The following is a 7,004-nucleotide window of genomic DNA, read 5'->3' as shown; positions in this document are numbered from 1 at the left end:
ACTTATATTTCAACAGACTTAACTATTAGAGTGTAATGTAAAGTGCTAGTTTGTACCCCATATGAACCATGTGAGTGTTAGCCCTACTATTGAAAATGGGCCCACACAAGGACAGAGAAAAATCCTGACCAGGGTGGGAATTGAACCCACGACCTTTGGGTTAGATAACAACTGCTCTACCGACTGAGCTACAAGGTCGGACGAGAGCAGGCCGTGAGAAGCGAAGTGTTACGTTTTTACAAACGTTGACCGTGTAGCACTTATCTTTCAACAGGCTTCAGAAACACAACTTTCAAGTAGTCAGATTTCAACTGGTTAAGTTCCCAACATTAAGGCCTAGTTTACATGTCGGGCTATCGTCGAATTTAATTCAGATGAATTTAATTCCAGGTCCTACTTTAAAATTTATTCGACGATAAAGCGACGCCTAAAGGCAGTTCAATTCGTCTGTTAAATTAAATTCGTCTAACACGCATTATCCGTCTTAAGAATACCTCCCATTGACAGGTAAAATCGTCTGACGTTAAATAGAGTAAACACGATGGCTGGCCTGTTCAGGCCGGTTTGGGTGTAAAGCGTCATCACTTATTTTCGTACATTATTAATTATGCCTCTGACCATGGGCAGGTGCATTGCATTCCGGCTGAGAAGTAAATTCGACCATAATTCGACCCATTAATTTTGACGCGTAAAACCACGGTACAACTAATGTCGACGGAAGGAAGAATTTAATTGGAATTAAATTCGTCTGAGATAGCGCGACGTACAAACTAGGCCTAAATTGGTCTCTTTAAGCGGTAAGTTTGTGCACGGTAAATTACTTTGAACTTGCCATGTTATTAAGCCATTGTTTATGCTTTGTCAAATAAAAAATGATCTATCCAAATGAAATGTTTGCCCTGTAAAAATGGTCTATAGTAATTTTACTTCAGTTTCTATCACGTGAACTAAGTTAATCCTTACTGCACAATTACATCTGCAAAGAAAGGAATTGTTTTCCATTATAAGTGGGACACCCTCGTTACAAGAAGGCCTTTTAATATAAATAATCCTACAAGCTGCATCAAATTGACTGAGTCTTGATAGACGCTGAATAAGTAAATCCAGTGGATCACGAAAATTTCAAGAATGAAGTCAAAAAAGGTTGCTCTTCTCTTCATAACCATTTTTGTCGTGTCTCTCATGCACGAAGCTCATTGTTTTGACTATACTGGCCGTGGGCTAAAAAAGAAATCGGTAAGACAATAATTACACTTGCTTAAAAGTTTTTTACTGTTGAAATTATCTCAGTCAGTGCTGATCATGAAGGCCGCGGATTGAACCATGTTGAAGACTCTTTATTGCATGGACCTTTCAAGTTGTATGGGTCATTTTCAGAAAGTCTTCCATTTTGAATTGACCAAGTCTAAGTGCACTTCTTCGTCACCATAATTTCACCATAAGATAGACGGTCGGTGAACAGGGAACTTTGCTTGACTGTATTGACCAGTATGAAAATAGCGTGTTTAAATGTGTTACGAACTTCCACGCCGTGAACGCACAGTCATAACATGTCCACCGGTTGAGCAAGTCAATTGGCTTGCGAGCTTTGTCAAAAGCGATAGTTTTTAGTATTATTTTGCATCAGACAATGGTTCTAAATGTGTGAAATGTCCATCAGATTGAGCTGCAAAGGTAAAGGGCCATCGCTTTTTGTCTACATGTGACTTTAATAACGGCTACTGCAACAGCAGTAAAAATATAATTGTATATTCAGCCGCCGATTTCAATGAATCATAGAGCTGATATATATGCTTGCTTTTGCAGAAAGCAGTGGTAGAGGAACGTCGCCGGAGTGTCTGCGCTGTGGCAAGGAACTTGGGCTGTGAATTGACCCACAAGAGGAACCAAGATACTAATTACTTGGACTGACACCACCAGACCGATCATCAGTTGACCATGAACCTGTAACGGATGAGAAAACGTGCAGTTTATAATGTAGCTTACAAACAAAACTATGTATAGAATGTAGATCTCGAGAAATAAAAGAAAATTTCAGTGTCGTTGAATAGGGTGGAAGCAGAGGATTGCCGCATTCCTTGTTTAATTCCATGTTTTTGTCCTTGCTTCAAAGAGGAATTCGAGGAACATTATGCAAATTGGAAACTAAACTTTCCCCCGAAAAAAACTATTGCTCATCCGAAACTGCTCAGTGACCTTTTAAGTGCCAAAAAAACGTAAAGGACTACTTTTCTCTGGTTGCGAATCTTTTAGGTGATCATTTTAGTAAAGAAATCTGTAGCTGTCTGGCAACGTAGAAGAGGTCACGTAGAACCGAAATTCTTAGAACAATTTGACTATCTCAAAGAGGGAAGAGGCCTCAGGGGGAAGAGGAGAGGTTCGAGGAAGAGGCCTCCGAGGAACACATATTTCAACGAAGATTATCGTTGGGTGCCCCTGAAATATTGCTAACATGTGCATTCGTTGAAGATAAATGGGAGGGTTGTCCAATACACACGAACTGAGTCGGATCGACTTTTTGGTGAAGACGACCCGTCAAGCGGAAGTCGGGTCGTTGGTGTTTGTGGAAGTAAAGTAACAGGAAGTTGCTATTTTAAAGAAGGTTAGAGGAACTTTCTGTAAATATGAAATGGTGACGGGTCGTAAGGACCTGTCTAGTTCGTGACGTGCCGTCATTTGAAAAGTCGACCCGACTATTGGAAATGTCAGGTGGTGAGGGACTTATAAAAAAGTGGTGTATTTGTGAAGATAGTGGAGGCGGTGAGGCCGGCTGAAAATGTTGACGGGTCGTAACGACCCGTCTAGTTCGTGACGATCCGTCATTTGAAAAGTCGACCTGACTATTGGAAATGTCAGGTGGTGAGAGACTTACAAAAAATCGTGTATTTGTGAAGATAATCGAGGCGGTGAAGCCGCCTGGAAATGTCGAGGGGTCGTGACGAGCCGTTTCTTTAAAGGTCGAACTGATTGTTGGAAATGTCAGGTAGTGAGAGACTTGGACAAATCGTGTATGTGAAGATACTGGACTCTTTAAGGCCGGCTGAAAATGTTGACGGGTCGCGAAGTCATTTGAGGTGGTGATGTCAATCCACCGGGACACAGTTGTTTCGTTATTCATATTTATGTTACTTGTTTGCGATCGTCGCGTAATTGTGAAGCGCTAGCCTCCAAGGTGAAACACAAATTAAACCTTTTTAAAACGCAGCATAGTAGCAAGTAGGGTGGGTGGGAGCTTACAATTGTGGCTGGAAACGAATTTGGCAAGACTTTGTTGTAGGTTTATTATTATATTTGGTCTCCTGCGAGCGGCCTTTCTAAAACAAGGGTAAGGGTAAGACCAAGGGTCAGAGTAAGGGTACGGATACGAATACAGAAAGTATCCTAAAAATGCATAAAAGCTAACCTTAAACTTTTGTTTAGGCCTAATTAGGCCTAAGGTTAGCTAGCTTTTATGCATGTTTAGGATACTTTTTGTATTCGTATCCTTACCCTTACCCTGACCCTTGTTCTTACCCTTACCCTCGTTTTAGAAACGCCACCCCTGCGAGTGATGTTGTAAGGTATCGGCATACCCCAAAATTGATAATTTTGCCATTTTCCCAGGTACACCTCATTGAATTTCTTTTTTTTTATTATTATTATTTCAAAAAGTTTGCAAAGAAACGTTTCTTCTAGACAATGTTAGAAAGGAAAACGACTCTACGAATAAATTATCTCAAATTAGAAGCTGTCCACAAATGGCTTTAGGTCTCAAAACTCAAATGCAAATTTCATCGAATAGGCGCACGATTTCAGTTCGTTTACAGCGAGTTTTCATCCCTTTCCTCTCAAATTTGGCAAGAATGTTGCCTTCGAAATTAATGAGTATTTAAGAAAAGGTACTTCGCGTTTTATAAAAAGTGTAAGTTTAACAGTGAATAAAAACAAACCAGATATGTAATCAAAATGCCTCGAAAAGGTTTTTTAGATCAAGGTGTAAAAAAAACGTAGTTTCCGGTTAATTTCTGACCGGAAACAAACTCAATTTGTGAATTTACATACGTTTGGAAAATGATGACTATTTTAAGAAAGGTATTTTATTTCTTGCCTTAAGTCAACTAAGAATCGGGATTTAAAATTCCTAAGCTTCCAGAAAATATATATTTTAGTGGGTTTTTTTGGAAACGTGTGACCGTGAAGCAGCGACAACGCGAGGTTGTCATTTGGGATGTACTGCATGATATTAAAAATGACGCAAAACTCATGAAATGACTTGTTATGCTGCGTTCGTTCAACAGATTAGCATTCCGTTTTTCGTGAAGAATTTAAATCTGTTAACGACTTCGACGCGTTTAGGTGATTAATATTGGGCAATAGTTTTGAAGTTCTTTATTTGCTTGGTTAGCAATCGTGCTGGTTTACCGTTTATTTGTGGATGTTCTACAACGTGAATGCATAATTTCTTGAGGCCGGACATGGAGTAGAAAATGCGGGCCGTTGTTTGTACATATTTTGGGCGTATGTGTTTTAATGAGTACTGGTGTGGGAGGGGTGTTTTCAACGTAACTCTTAGAATTCGTATATGGTAGAGTAAGGTAGTAGAATTTGAAGTCTGACTTTCCAAATTAAAGATAAAACAAGTCATTAGCATACGGTGTTGGTGCTGATGACTTTGTTAAGCTGAAAGCAACTAAAAGTGCTGCTATAATCGTCACTTTGTTCTTAGATAGGAAGTAATGATTTTGCAAATATCGTTGCTTCTATGTGAAGGATGGAGAAGTTGGGAAAGAATTTGCACAGCATTTTCGTTTCAGTGTTAGCAGCCACTTTCTCGTTGCAATATCATAGGAGTTGTCACTAGTTCTTTAATAAACAGTAAGTGTTTTGATGATATCACTTTGCGTTGGGAATTGAAGAATTTGAAACAGTCATGGGGTTTGCGTGTAAATGTGTTTATTTTAAAAGTTATTATTAACTGAAACGAGTAATTACAAAGTAATATAAGGGAGACCTATATATTATAATTTTTTTTATAAATTGGCTTGCAAGTTATTGGCGGTTGTTGGAATTTTAAAGATATAGGTATCGCTGACGAAAGCATGAAATATTTTATAATGATATCGAAATGGTGATTTGTGATTAACGAACATGTAAGGTAACATGAAATATTTGCAGTAGCTATGCTATAATACCAGCAATAACCTAATTTAGACATATCACAATTAATTTTGACAACTGGCATTATTTCGAGGCTGGGGGTGTGGTATATTCGACACTGCCTTCCTCTAATCGATTGAAGTGCTGGGTTCATTGTCAGCAGGGGAACGCTTTCTTTTCTTTTTCGGTGTAGCAGGATTCAGTTTTCTGCTGGTATAATCCTCCATGTGTCTTGCGCTGAATGTGTGTAAGGAGCAAAAAGCAAAATCCATAAGTCATTGATGGGTGTATGAAAGATTCAAACTTCTTGAAAGGTTCATGATAAATGAGTGACAAACAGTTGGCGGAGAAACCGGCTAGACAACTAGATTTTATCTTCAATCACGCAGGTACAAAGAGACACGTCTGGTTCAACTACGACCTCGATTACCTGAAGTATCTGTACCTGGATGGTCTTCCACGCGACCCGCCAGGACAGGAAAGACACTGATCGCCGAATTTCCCCCCCCCCCCCCCCCCCCCCCACCTACAAAAAAAACAAAACGGCTCCACACGTTCTAAAGTGGTGACCAAGTAGTTATCCCCCCGCACGTTATAGGTATGCCCTCCTTTTGAACAAGGTCTTTCCGTGTATTGTTGTGACACTTCAGAAAAAAAGGAACCCCACTTTTTGAATGCTTTTGGAACGTCAACACGACGCTTTCAACAACAGTGAGTTCTATTCTAACCGGTCTTTCATGCAGTTGTTTCCACAAATCCATTTTAGCCGACGGCATACAATTGTAGTAAGGGTATTATTTCTTCTAAGAACAAACGAAAAATTCTACGCAACTGCGATAATCTCCTTTCCTTTCGTTTCTTTTATTTCTAGTGACATTTATTACTGTCCATGCACGTATCAGTATTTAGTCGCTACTCTTTGGGAACGGCAAATAAAAAATTTAATACTGAGCAGCATGTTGTCAGAATATATATGTCACTAAGAACACGAACGAACAAATTATTCACCCAATTGTAAGTGCTACGAAGTTTATGGTTGTTCATGCACATATCAGTATTTAAGCCGCCACTATTGGAGAATGAAGCATACAACATTTCTAAGCAGCGTATTGTCAGGGTATTATTTTCGCTAGGAACGAACCATTGTTGCGAGATCCCCCTCCCTTCCATTTCTTAGTCTCTAATTTTGAGGCTGCGTCCCCCAACACCACAAACTTTTTAAAAAGATTTATCAGATTTGGGACAACTTGAAAATCTTGTCATGGACCTACTATTTAGAAATAGGTGAGGTGAAAATCCCTGTATTTGCCTCAGTTTTATGAATATTACAGAAATTGTAAAAAAATGAAGAGTTTATATGGTTTAAATGGGGGACACAGCCTCAAAATTAGAGACGTTTGTAAGGATTTTTAAGGATGTTTTTAAGTCCGTAATTTGGTCTCTGTTGCACCAAAAACCATCAAACTTGGACAGGTGGCCAATCTCAATGTTATCGTTCACGTGATGGTGTCAATTTATCGATTGGTTCAAATTTGAAACTCGTCCCAGTTCCAATGGTTCATGTGGCTCACAAGTATTGGGCTCTGCTCCAGGCCCAGGTCGCTCCGCTAACAAAGTGATGCCTTAATTGCCTCGATTTTATGTGCTCGACCCAAGCTCCAACAGCGCGCCGCCATTTTGTGGCATACCTTTCGACATTTTATATACAAAATAAATTGTCTATATCCCTACTTATTATATCTACTATTAGTAAACTATTAGTAGAATTAATGCAAATGCTGTAATCTGATTGGCTGAGCCACCGAACACTATCAGTCATTACCAAGCAGTGGCTGGAGGTCGTCTTGGAAATAACGACGTTTTTTTTC

At 39.4% G+C, this 7,004-nt stretch overlaps 1 long non-coding RNA gene across 1 annotated transcript; it reads left to right on the top strand.

Moving 5' to 3' along the window:
• Positions 1–1,076: 1,076 nt before the first annotated feature.
• LOC137989949 (uncharacterized) lies at positions 1,077–2,063 on the top strand. Its single transcript, XR_011121087.1, has 2 exons — positions 1,077–1,236; positions 1,807–2,063. It is a non-coding gene; the product is annotated as an uncharacterized lncRNA (long non-coding RNA).
• Positions 2,064–7,004: the final 4,941 nt, after the last annotated feature.

This window comes from Montipora foliosa, chromosome 2 (genome assembly GCF_036669935.1).
Source record: "Montipora foliosa isolate CH-2021 chromosome 2, ASM3666993v2, whole genome shotgun sequence".
Taxonomy (NCBI): Eukaryota; Metazoa; Cnidaria; class Anthozoa; order Scleractinia; family Acroporidae; genus Montipora; species Montipora foliosa.
The sequence above is the reverse complement of the archived record's forward strand: the minus strand, read 5'-3'. Positions and strand labels throughout refer to the sequence as shown.